Here is an 11,474-nt window from a genome sequence, read left to right as displayed (position 1 = left end):
GGAGCATCACATCTCTCACTCTCACTTATACACACACACCTGGCTATCCCTGAACACACCTCCTGTGTCTATGTAGCTACAGACTCTGGTGTCCATCACCACAGTATCTCGACTGCAAAGTTACAAAGCAACCACCCAGTCTGAGGATCAGGATTCTCCCCTTGTCCCATCATGTGCTGAGAAGTGTGAACACTAATCTCCCCCTCCCTCTGCCTCCCCTCTAAGGCCATTGTTGGGTGGGATTCTCCCTCTTGGCCCAGCCCACTTGGACACTGTACAGGGGTCATGTGTGACAGAAACAACCCAGTAAGGTCCTAAATATTGGCTAACTACTTAGGCCAAAGAGGGAGCAGTCACTTATGGTGTGATTGCCTTAGTGCCCCTTGCAGGGGTTCTCCCATTCTGAGCCTTCATTCTCTTCCTGTGGCCCCTGCTTCCCCAAGCCCTTCTGCCCCAAACAGAGCTCCCCACAGCCCCAGTCCCTCAGCTGTCCCTTCTGCACCCCCAAGAACCCCCAATACTTTCCCATCCCACCACCCCATCCGTGACGTTATTGACATAATCTGGGACCGTATAGATCATTGCTGCAACCAAGGTCCTGTAGTGGTACCAAATCTTGTATAAAGGGGGTCAAATGAGGTGTCTAAGACAAGGTTATGATTTGCTGGTTATGATTATGCTATCTGTTTGCATGTATCATTTTTTTATTTAAAGATATAAGTATTGGCTCTATACTGTCTGTATTTCAAACTTATGCTATGCTTCTGGGTGACACCCCAGACAAGTTGGTGTCAGCTCTGCCTAGCCTGCTTGTTAGGACCATCAGCTTTACATTTGACCCATTGAGAGAAGGCAGACACGCCTTGTGACTCAGCAAGTTATGCAGGGACATGCCTATGGAGAGAACTCTGCGGTTTTTCCATGCCATGTGATGGACAGCTTGTCTTTGGAACAAAGAAAGAAAGACCACATGACAAGAGAATATAAAAAGCTGCTGCAGCTCCTCCATCTTGTCTTCAATCCTGCTTCTTATCTCTGGAGGGACTTTGCTACACTGAAGCATTGAACGAAGGACTGATGACCCATCCCAGCTGTGGCTGTTCTCCAGAGACTTGATTTGAACCTGCAGTCTATTCTATCACTGCTGCAAGCCTGCCATCAAGAACTTTGCCATCACTGTATGTAATTGATTCTACCAGTTCTAACCAGTTCTAGCTCTCATCTATATCTTTTTCCTTTTATGAATAAACCTTCTCTCCCACATCTCTCCCACAGCACCTGCAACAACCCCATACTCCTCCTACCACCCAATAGCCCCTTAGCTGCCCAGCCCCTCTGTACCCCCAGCTCTGCTGCTCCCCTAAGATCACCCAGAGCCATTCCTCTCCTATCTGGGGGGCTGGGCTCAAAACATCTGACTCTGCAGTAGTGATGGTACAGGAGTTTCTCCAAACAATCCATCCCAGCAAGGGCAGGGTTATTAATTAACTCTGCATTTACAGGGGGAGGATTCAATCTGAGGCAGAGCTGCAATGGCCTTGTTAAACCAGTGATAAGTGTATTGAACACACAGTTTGCACTGGGAAAAGCAGCTGATAGACCTGCTCTTATCTAAACAAGAGTAAGCCCTGGAAAGATGGGCTGGGATGACACAAGCTCTAAGATCAAAGTCTGAGTGTATTCAAGGGTCCCATCTTGCAGTCCTGGTGCTTTCTACATTTTCACTGAGCTCAGTAGATGATGTGACTCACATGCAAGGACTGCAGGAGTAGGGCTTGATCCTCCACCCCCTGGAGTTAAAGGCAAAGATTCCATTGATTTCAGGGGTGCAGGATCCAGCCATTCATACCAGCAAAATTTCTGCATTTGAGCAGCATCTGCTGGTGTTTCCAAGGCCACAGGTCAGGGGTTTTCCCCCTCCTGCCAGCTTAGGAGTGAGTGGATGTTAAATGAAGAATGTGAAGGGCCTTTAACTAGAAAGGTTTTGTGAGTACCTGGATCCCGCATTGCTGGGCATTTCAGAAATACAGATGGACAGAGAATTCCCCTGACAGAAGCAGGAATAGAACAAAGATGGTGATCCAGGGGTTGAGGACATGGGCCGGGGGCTGCTTGGGACCCCCATGCTGCTGGCATATATGTTGTATTATATGTTGTATTAATTTGTATGGTGTAGGTGTAACCCTGAGGTTTTTTTCAGGAGTTAAAGTCCATTTACAGACTATGAAGAGCCAATAACTGTCCAATCCTGTCCACTGATGGCACCACCCTCCTGACTGAGCCCAATATGATACTAGAAAGATGGAAAGAACATTTTGTGACTCTCCTCAATCATGAGTCAAGTGCAAATGATCAAATAGTAGACTCAATTGAACAAAGACAGTTTGATTTGAACTCAAACATCCGCCAACTTCAGAGGAGACTAAGAACGCACTTATGGAAATGAGAAATGGAAAGGCAGCTGGAGCTCACAAATCCCAGCTGAAGTGCGAAAACATGGTAGTCCTATACTTCACAAAGCTTTGCTAGACCCAGTTACTTTCTGCTGGGAAAATAAGGTTTTACCCCAGGATTTCAAAGTTACCAAAATCGTAATAATCTGCAAGAGCAAAGGGGACAGACATAACTGCAGCAATTATCGTGGCATTTTGCTCTTCTCCATCACTGGTAGACTCCTTGGTAAGCTGTTGCTGAAAAGGTTTCAGGTTATTGCAGATGATGTACTCCCTAAATTCCAGTGTGGTTTCCATTCATCACACAGCATGGCCGACATGATATTTTCCCTATGCCAGTTACAGGAGCAAGCTGCTGAACAAGAAATGTCCTCGTATGTTGCCTTTGTTGACCTTAGTAAGGCATTCGACTATGTCAAATGCTCCACTGTCTTCTTGCAAAGTTTAGCTGCCCAAACAAACTAATCAACCTTATTTGCTGCTTCCATGCCAACATGCAGGCCCATGTATCAGTGGGTGCCGACTCATCTGATCCCTTTCCTGTAGCCCATGAGGTTAAAAAAGGCTGTGTGCTTCCCTTACATTATTTACTTTCAGAGTAGCAGCCGTGTTAGTCTGTATTCGCAAAAAGAAAAGGAGGACTTGTGGCACCTTAGAGACTAACCAATTTATTTGAGCATAAGCTTTCGTGAGCTACGGCTCACTTCATCGGATGGATGAAGTTTGTTCCTGGCTGGAATGACATGTACAACCATTACAGATGTCACTCTAACAACACGATTCGATGGCAGATTTCTAAACCTCTGCCCATTCAAGGCCAAAAGCAAATCCCAGAAAAGTGAAGTAAAGGATCTACTGTAAGCCGATGACTCAGCGTTTGTCACCCTTTCTGAGAACAACCTGCAGCATTTGCTGAATTCCTTTGCCCGTGTTGTATCCCTGTTTGGCCTCTGTATTAATGTAAAGAAAACAGAAATCCTGTACCAACCATCTCCTGGCAGAAACCCATCACTTCCACCACCACCAGAAATAAAATTGAACAGCTGCCAATTAAACAACATCAAGTCCTTCTGCTGCACAGGTAGCAGTTACCAATGACACTAACATTGACAAAGAACTTTCAGCACCCTTAAAGTCAGCTGTCTCAGCTTTTGGTTGTCTACACAAAGGACTATGGACAAGACAGGGGGTGGGGGTCAAAGTGTCCCCAAAATGCCAACTTTACAGAGCTGTTGTGCTCCCTTGTCTTCTATACTCGTTAGAGACCTCCCCCCTTTATCGTTGCCACATCCAAAACCTTAACTGTCTGCAACAATGCTACCTACGCAACATACTGGGAATCAAATGGTCTGACAAAATCGCCAACAACAAGGTACTACGGCAGGCAGCCATGCCAAGCCTGGAAGCCATGCTAGCACAGAGGCAAATGGCCTGGGTCGGCCACGTCATATGTATGGAAAACAATTGACTGCCTAAGAGAGTTCTGTGCAGTGGACTTGAAAAAGGCAGTAGGAAGGCTGGCCATCCCAGATGCTGTTACAAGGACTGCATCAAGCAGCACATACAGTCTGCTGGTCTGCACTTAATGACCTGGGAAGATACGGCCAAGGACAGGTGAGCTTGACACTCTGCTACGAAGGAAGCAGAACGAGCAACAGAATATTGTTGTGCCACCTTGGCCAACAGTAGGAGGGAATATAGACACCAAAGTGCCCTGGCACATCTCCTGAACCCTACATGTGGAAACTGATTTCCAGTCATAGTCGAATACAAGCAACAGATGGAATAAATGAGCACAAAGAGTCAAAGATGTTAACATGACCCTGTCACTGTCTAACATTAAACAGTGTTAAACAAGGTTTGGGGGTTGGTTTTCAGAGACCTCAGCCAGCGTTGTCTCATGGCAAACACACCATTGAAAAATCCCTTTAACCTTTTATTAAAAATACAAAAAAGAAGATTAACAATTGAAATATTTGCAAAAGGAGAGGGATAGGACAGAATAAAAATAAGGTAGGGAAGGAGAACTGAGAGGGGGGAGGAGTGACTGTCGAGGTCCCAAGTGGGGAGGAGGGGGGAAGGAAAGGAGGGACACCTGCACTGAGCTGGGAAGGGATGGGCAGGGCCACGGGCATAAGAAGCGGGATGGGGGGCTAGCCTCCTCGAGTGGAAGCCTCACCCTTCGCCCATGGTGAACTTTTCAGCCACAAGTCTTGCATGTGTTTGGAGGGTGGGGAATGGGAATGAAGAATATTTCAGGGCACTAGAATAAATTAACATGGCCACAGAGTCTAGTGGCTGCTGAAGCAGACTTTGGTCCAGTTCTTTACACAGGGTGGAGATAATTACAGTGACTCCTGGAGCACAAGGAAAAAAGTCTGCAGAACTGATTGTGTCACCAGTCAAAAGAGCTGGTTTGCTGGCACCACAGCTGTCTTCTCACTAGCACTGTGGGAGTGTCCGAGGAATTTGAACTTTGTGCCATAACCATGCTGTGAGAAGGATCCAGTTACAGTGACGTCCAGGCGCTATTGTAGTTGCAGTTTTGAAGCGGATGGATGTTCGAAGAGAGGACGGTGCTTCCATTTAATATAAAATGTATTAACTTAATGAAAAGCTTAGGAGCAGGCTGGAGTTAAACCCTGTGGCTCCCTGACCCCTCCAGCAGGATGGATGTTACAGCCTGGGAAAGGGAAGCAGTCACTGGAAGCAGGAGCTCTCTCTAGAGAGAATGGCTCTGGGTGCTAGCAAAGCAGGGAACCCCCTGGAGAGATTGGAATGGCTCAGGAATAACTGCACAGGATTCTGCAGATAGGGGGTTCACTCACTGCAACTCCCACTAAATTGCTCCCCTGAATATTTCCTGGCTTATTATGCTGATTAGTCAGAGGAGCTGCTGCTATCAACAGGCCTCGCTCCTGGGATTTGGGGGATAAAGTGTCACTTCACTACCAGGAAATCAGTTGTGAGTGTAGAAAGGCCCACACAGATTCAGAGACCTGTTCAGTCACTTCTCCACTGCCAGGTTCACATTTATTTGCTGTTCTGCTTTATTTACTGACAGATGTAGGAAACGATCACCATTTCTAATTTTCCCTTGGGGCGTTGTTGGGAGTGTGCAGGTATTTTTATCATCAACTCACTACTGTCATGCTCCAGAGTGAGAGGCTGAAAGATGGAAGGGAAACACCTGGGGCCAGATTGGGTGCAACTGATGGAGGGAGAGGGAGATTTTCTAAAGCTCCTAAGGGATTTAGGAGCACAAGCCCCATTGATCCTAACTCCCCTGTGTTTGTGAAAATCTCCCCCTCTGAGTGTAAATGGCACCTGTATGTGTCCATGAGGCCTCTTGTATACCAGATGGGCTCACTCCATCAGCATAACGTGGTGTGAGCCCCGAGTGAAGTCAGCCCTTGTTGGAAGCCCACTGCCCTTTAAAACAACATAGCCTCTTGCAGGTGCCAGGGGCCGTAGAGCCATAGGACCATGTTTCCAAAGGAGCTCAGCTCTGAACTGCTACATGTTGGCACCTGTGTGACATGGGCAGGTTTCCAGGGGCTCTGAGCAGCTCCTGTTGTTCTCAATGGGAGGGGAAGGGGAACAGTGTCCATTGGTTTCAGCTGGAGCTGCTGTACGGAGCACTGTGACATTGTTCCCATTGTGAGCGATGACCAAATCCATCCCTGACATCGCCTTGACCCTGGGACACTGAGGCTGGGCCACAAACACAGAAAGGGAGTCCCAGGCCAGGTGTGAGCTGTTGTGGGGGGAAAACCATGAAGAACCCTCCCCTGGAATAAGCAGAACTGGGGCATGGGTCACTGTCCCCCACCAATACCTTGGTAGTTATTAGGGACAGGGCTGGAAGGGGAGGGGCTATGTCATGCCCACTCTGAGGTCTGGCCTACACCGGCCTTTCCCCTTGAACATTTCCAAAGTTGCTGCCAGAGCAACACCTAAACAAATACTTTACCATCGTTTTTAATAAGGGTACTGAGGTGCTATGGGGTAGTGGCAGGGAATGGGAATTAGGACATGGAAATTACCACATCCAAGCTGGAAGCCAAACTCAAGCAGCTTAATGGGACTAAACTGGGGGCCCCGGATAATCTCTATCCAAGAATATTAAAGCAAGCCCAATAGCTAGGATTTTTAATGAATTTGTAAATTAGGGGATTGTATCCTATGACTGGAGAATGATTAATATAGTTTCTATTTTTAAGAAAAGAGAAAAAGTGATCCAGGTAACTAGAGGCCTGTTAGTTTGACTTCAATTGTATGCAAGGTCTTGGACCAAATCTTGGAAGAAAAAGTAGTTCAGGACAAGAAGTAAACAGTAACTGGGATAAAATATAACATGGTTTTTAAAAAGGTATATTGTGCTAAACCAACTGGATCTCCTTTTTTGAGAAGATAATTGTTTCTTTAGACAAAGGAAAAGCATTAGATCTAATCTACCTGGATGTCAGTAAGGCATTTGATACAGTTCCACCTGGGAAACTATTAGTTAAATTAGAGAAGATGGGGATTAATATGAAAATTGAAAGGTGCATAATGAACTGCTAAAGGGTCATACTGAGGGCTTGTCTACACTAGAAATGCTACAGTGGTACAGCTGCACTGATGCAGCTGCGCTGCTGTAGTGCATCTGGTGAAGAAACTATGCCAGCAGAAGAGAGCTCTTCCGTTGTCATAATACCTCCACCTCTGCAAGAGGTGGTAGCTATGTCGGCAGGAGAAGCTTTCCCACTGACATAGCACTGTCCACACCAGCGCTTAGGTTGGTGTAATTTCTGTCACTCAGAGGTGTGAATTATTCACACCCCCTGAGTGATGTAAATTATACCAAAGTAAGCTCTAGTGTAGACCAAGCCTGAAAGGTGAATTGTCAGGCCGGAGGGAGGTTACTAGTGGAGTTCATGTATAAGATCTAATGCTTTTCCTTTGTCTATACGTGACATGTATAAAGCTGATACAATGGTCTGTGTATATCCCATGATACAATGGCTCTGTTCACAGGCTGGCAGTCCTGGTTATTCATTCACACTTACCTGACTTTGCCCCATCACTGCATTGCCTGTTCTGTTTCTATAAAGACATTAACCCCTGCACATCTGGCCATTAACAATAGAAGATGAGAGGAGATACCAAGTGAGCTGTAGCTCACGAAAGCTTATGCTCAAATAAATTGGTTAGTCTCTAAGGTGCCACAAGTACTCCTTTTCTTTTTGCGAATACAGACTAACACGGCTGTTACTCTGAAACCTGTCATAAAAATAAACCAGAACTTTCCCAGCTCTCTACAGATGCTGTAATGAGACTTTTGGCACATCTGGGTACTGTAGAATTAACACCTGTTTATTCCATTTTCCTCTAGGTGTGGGCTCTGATCCTGACATCCCTGTGGAAGGTCACCAGGATGGAGGGATCCGAGTTGTGTGTCGATCATTTGGGTGGTACCCAGAGCCTGAGGCTCAATGGAGAGATCTCCAGGGGCAGGTCTTACCATCAGCCTCTCACAACATATTGCAAGAGGCCACCGGTCTGTTTCAAACAGAGATTGCTATTGTTATAACAGAAGAATCCAACCAGAAAGTGTCCTGTTCTGTCAGGAACCCCTGCCTGAACCAGGAGAGAGTGTCAACCATTTCCATAGCAGGTCAGTGCCCATCCACGCTGTATGTGGAATAGACTGAGCTTCTGCAGTTGTTAGTGTGGAACAATTCTTATTGGGTCTCCTATTTACTGGCCTGAATCTTCAGCATTATGAGCAATTCAGCTACATTCACAAAAACACTTAGGTGTGCTGATGCTCAGCACCACAAACACTAATTATATAGTAACCAGCGGTGAAAGTAACTTAAGGGACTTACCGAGATGCAGGGAGGCCGGGGTCCTGAGCAAGGTTGGTGGGGGGAGGTGGCTCTGGGCCCCCGGAAGGGGTGGGCCTTGGGCAAAAGGGGCGGGACTAGGGCCAGACTCCCACAGCCAGCCTTTCAGCGCTGCCCAGCCCACGCCACCTGGAGCTCCAGCAGCAATTTAAAGGGTCCGGGGCTCCCGTCTGCTACCTTTTGCCACCACCCCCCCTCCGCCCATTAGCGTCCCTGCCGGTATGGTTGGCTGTGTATCGGCTCTTACTGGTATGCTGTACCATACTGGCTTACTTTCACCTCTGGGTGTAACCTGGAGTCAGTGAAGTTACTCCAGATTTACACTGGTGTAACAGATCTTAAGGAGAGTCAGTATTTGATACTTTGAGGTACCTAGAAAATCACTGGGAACAACAAAGCCTGAGTTAGGTGCCCAGGCTCCCTGTACAACAGGGGCTAGACTGCAATTCACAGAAACCAGCCTGCTAAGTGCCACCTCCTCTTAGCTAGCCAATGGGAGATGACAAGGAGAGGGGTGTGTGTTAAGTCCCCTTTGTCTCAGAGATAGGTGCCTAAACTGGAGTATTGTGTCCAGTTCTGGGTGCCACATTTCAGGAAAGATGTGGACAAATTGGAGAATGTCCCGAAAGAGCAACAAAAATGATTAAAGGTCTAGAAAACATGACCTCTGAGGGAAGACTGAAAAAATTGGGTTTGTTTATTCTGGAGAAGAGAAGACTGAATGGGGACATGATAACAGTTTTCATGTACATAAAAGGTTGTTACAAGGAGGAGGGAGAAAAATTGTTCTCCTTAACTTCTGTGGATAGGACAAGAAGCAATGGGCTTAAATTGCAGCAAGGGCGGTTTAGGTTGGACATTAGGAAAATCTTCCCAACTGTCAGAGTGGTTAAGCACTGGAATAAATTTCCTAGAGTTGGTGGTGGAATCTCCATCACTGGGGATTTTTAAGAGCAGGTTGGACAAACACCTGTGAGGGATGGTCTAGATAATACTTAGTCCTACCTTGAGTGCAGGGGACTAGACTAGATGACATCTCGAGGTCCCTTCCAGTCCTATGATTCTCTAATGGAGCTGCGCCAAGCCCCATCCCTGATATTCCCCTTTTCAGTAATTAACCATGTTCAGTAACCAGATTATTGCTTGGACTTTCAATGGCTTAATAATAAAGCACAGAGGAGCCACATCTCACCATGTATTTCCCTGTGAGATTCTTTTAACTGGTCACAGTGTCACCATTGTTGCAATGTCCTTCTTTTGACACATGTTTGTTCCTAAGTCAATGACAGATCTCTTGCAGATCTCTTTTTCACATTTCACATCTGGGTGGTGGCTCTGGGTGTGATCCTGGGTGTTATCTTCTGTGTTCTCATTGCCCTGGCCAGTTACTGCTCCTGGAGTCAATGCAGAGCAAAAGGTAAAGTAACAAGAAGGTTGTCAGGGTTCCCTTCCCACTCTGAACTCTGGGGTACAGATGTGAGGACCCCCATGAAAGATCCCCTAAGTTTATATTCTACCACCTTAGGTTAAAACTTCCCCAAGGTACAATTCCTTTCCTTGTCCTTGGGTAGTATTGCTGCCACCACCAAGTGATTTACACAAAAATTTGGGAAAAGGGTCACTTGGAGTCCCTATCCCCCCAAAATATTCCCCCAAGCCCCTTCACCCCCTTTCCTGGGGAGGCTTGAGAATAATGTGAGTACCGACCAGACTCTTTGTCTCTAGGACACTGAAAATCAATCAGGTTCTTAAAGAAAGAACTTTATTTAAAGAAAAAGTAAAAGAATCATACCTGCAAAATCAGGATGGAAGGTAACTTTACAGGATAAAAACACAGAGGATTCCCCTCTAGGCTCAGCTTCAAAGTTACAAAAAACAGGAATAAAACTCCCTCTTAGCATAGGGGAAATTAACAAGCTAAAACAAAAGATAATCTAATGCATTTCCTTGCCCTTACTTACAATGTTTGTAATCTTAGATGAATCATTTCAGGTATGTTTTCAGGAGATGTTTTACTTTCCTGGCCTCTCTCTCCATCCAGAGAGAGAACAAACAAAGAGAAACAAACACTTCCCCCCGACCCCCAGATTTGAAAGTATCTTCTTTTCTTATTGATCCTTCTGGTCAGGTGCCAACTAGGTTATTTGAGTTTCTTAACCCCTTACAGGTAAAGTGTTCTCTGTTCATCTGGCCAGGAGGGATTTTATGCTATTGCATACATAAAGGTTGTTACCCTTCCCTATATATTTATGACAAAGGGAGAATTCAATTTGACCAGTCAGAGATTTAAAAACAAAAATGGAGATGCCAGGATTGAGGTGCTTTGATTAAATGTTTGGAAGAGTTTGGGGCAATGGAGATAGGTTGAGGGCAAAGGGTGCTCTGAATACATTATGATTTCACGTCTGAACTCACAAGTGTCAAGTGGGTTCATCCTGTCAGATCTCACTAACAAGTCCCAATGGAATGTGATTCTGAAATATTCCATGGGGATCAGCATTGCTCAGTTTGAAACACCCATGTGAGGCTTAGTAAGCTATGCTTGCAGCTGTGACATATCTAACTTGTTTGCTTGCAGACAAAACAATGCAAAGTAAGAGAGAAGTAAGTTTCTTAGGGCCCAATTCTGTGCACATGCACATCCCTTCTGTTGAAAAATTGTATAGTCAATCGTTTAACCACACTCTGTTTCATTATGAAATATATTCAAGAGACCAAATAACCAGTATCAGTCAGGTTTATTGCTAAAGCTCATTAATAGTATAGTAGAGGAAGAAAGGTTCATTACGATACCTGTGTCCAGGAAGCCGTCTTGTGCAGCCTTGTTAAATTCACCTTACACAGAAGGTGTGCACTCAAAGTTACTCTCCCAAAGTTATCCTTTTTATATCCTGCCTGTTCCTAAGTAAAAGGTACTGTGTCCTCTGAAACTAGATTTATTCAATCAGTTTTTCTGTACCAAAGTGTACTCCGTATCTTGTTGTTCTCAGCATGTGCATTCCAGGTACCAAGGGGCATGAAGGCACCTCCTAGGTTTGTACTAGGGTAGAACAATCATATGTCTTGTCCTTTTCCCTTGGGACCTTCCAGTGGTGGCCTTTGAGTGTGTGAAACAGTTACATTAGCCATG

General features: G+C 45.7%; 1 protein-coding gene, 1 long non-coding RNA gene and 1 pseudogene across 6 annotated transcripts in view; 2 read left to right on the top strand and 1 right to left on the bottom strand.

Moving 5' to 3' along the window:
* The window catches only part of LOC311530635 (C-type lectin domain family 2 member D-like), a 240,704-nt pseudogene that overhangs the window by 88,413 nt on the left and 140,817 nt on the right, over nt 1–11,474 (top strand). The window lies entirely within an intron of this gene.
* Nucleotides 1–11,474, bottom strand: part of LOC311530637 (C-type lectin domain family 2 member D-like) — a 322,581-nt gene that overhangs the window by 248,809 nt on the left and 62,298 nt on the right.
* Nucleotides 1–11,474, top strand: part of LOC311530653 — a 35,943-nt gene that overhangs the window by 18,585 nt on the left and 5,884 nt on the right. The window contains exons 1-4 of one of the 4 annotated variants that reach the window (XR_014714031.1): nt 563–1,178; nt 2,201–4,067; nt 7,831–8,112; nt 9,645–9,761. This is a non-coding gene — a long non-coding RNA (uncharacterized lncRNA). Of the gene's footprint in view, nt 1–562; nt 1,179–2,200; nt 4,068–7,830; nt 8,113–9,644; nt 9,762–11,474 lie in introns of those variants that run through there. The other 3 variants (XR_014714032.1, XR_014714033.1, XR_014714030.1) reach the window with 3 other exon arrangements.

Source organism: Lepidochelys olivacea, assembly GCF_965140295.1.
Source record: "Lepidochelys olivacea isolate rLepOli2 genome assembly, chromosome: 14".
NCBI classification, from domain to species: Eukaryota; Metazoa; Chordata; order Testudines; family Cheloniidae; genus Lepidochelys; species Lepidochelys olivacea.
Note: the sequence above shows the minus strand (reverse complement) of the source record. Positions and strands in the feature narration are given on the sequence as shown.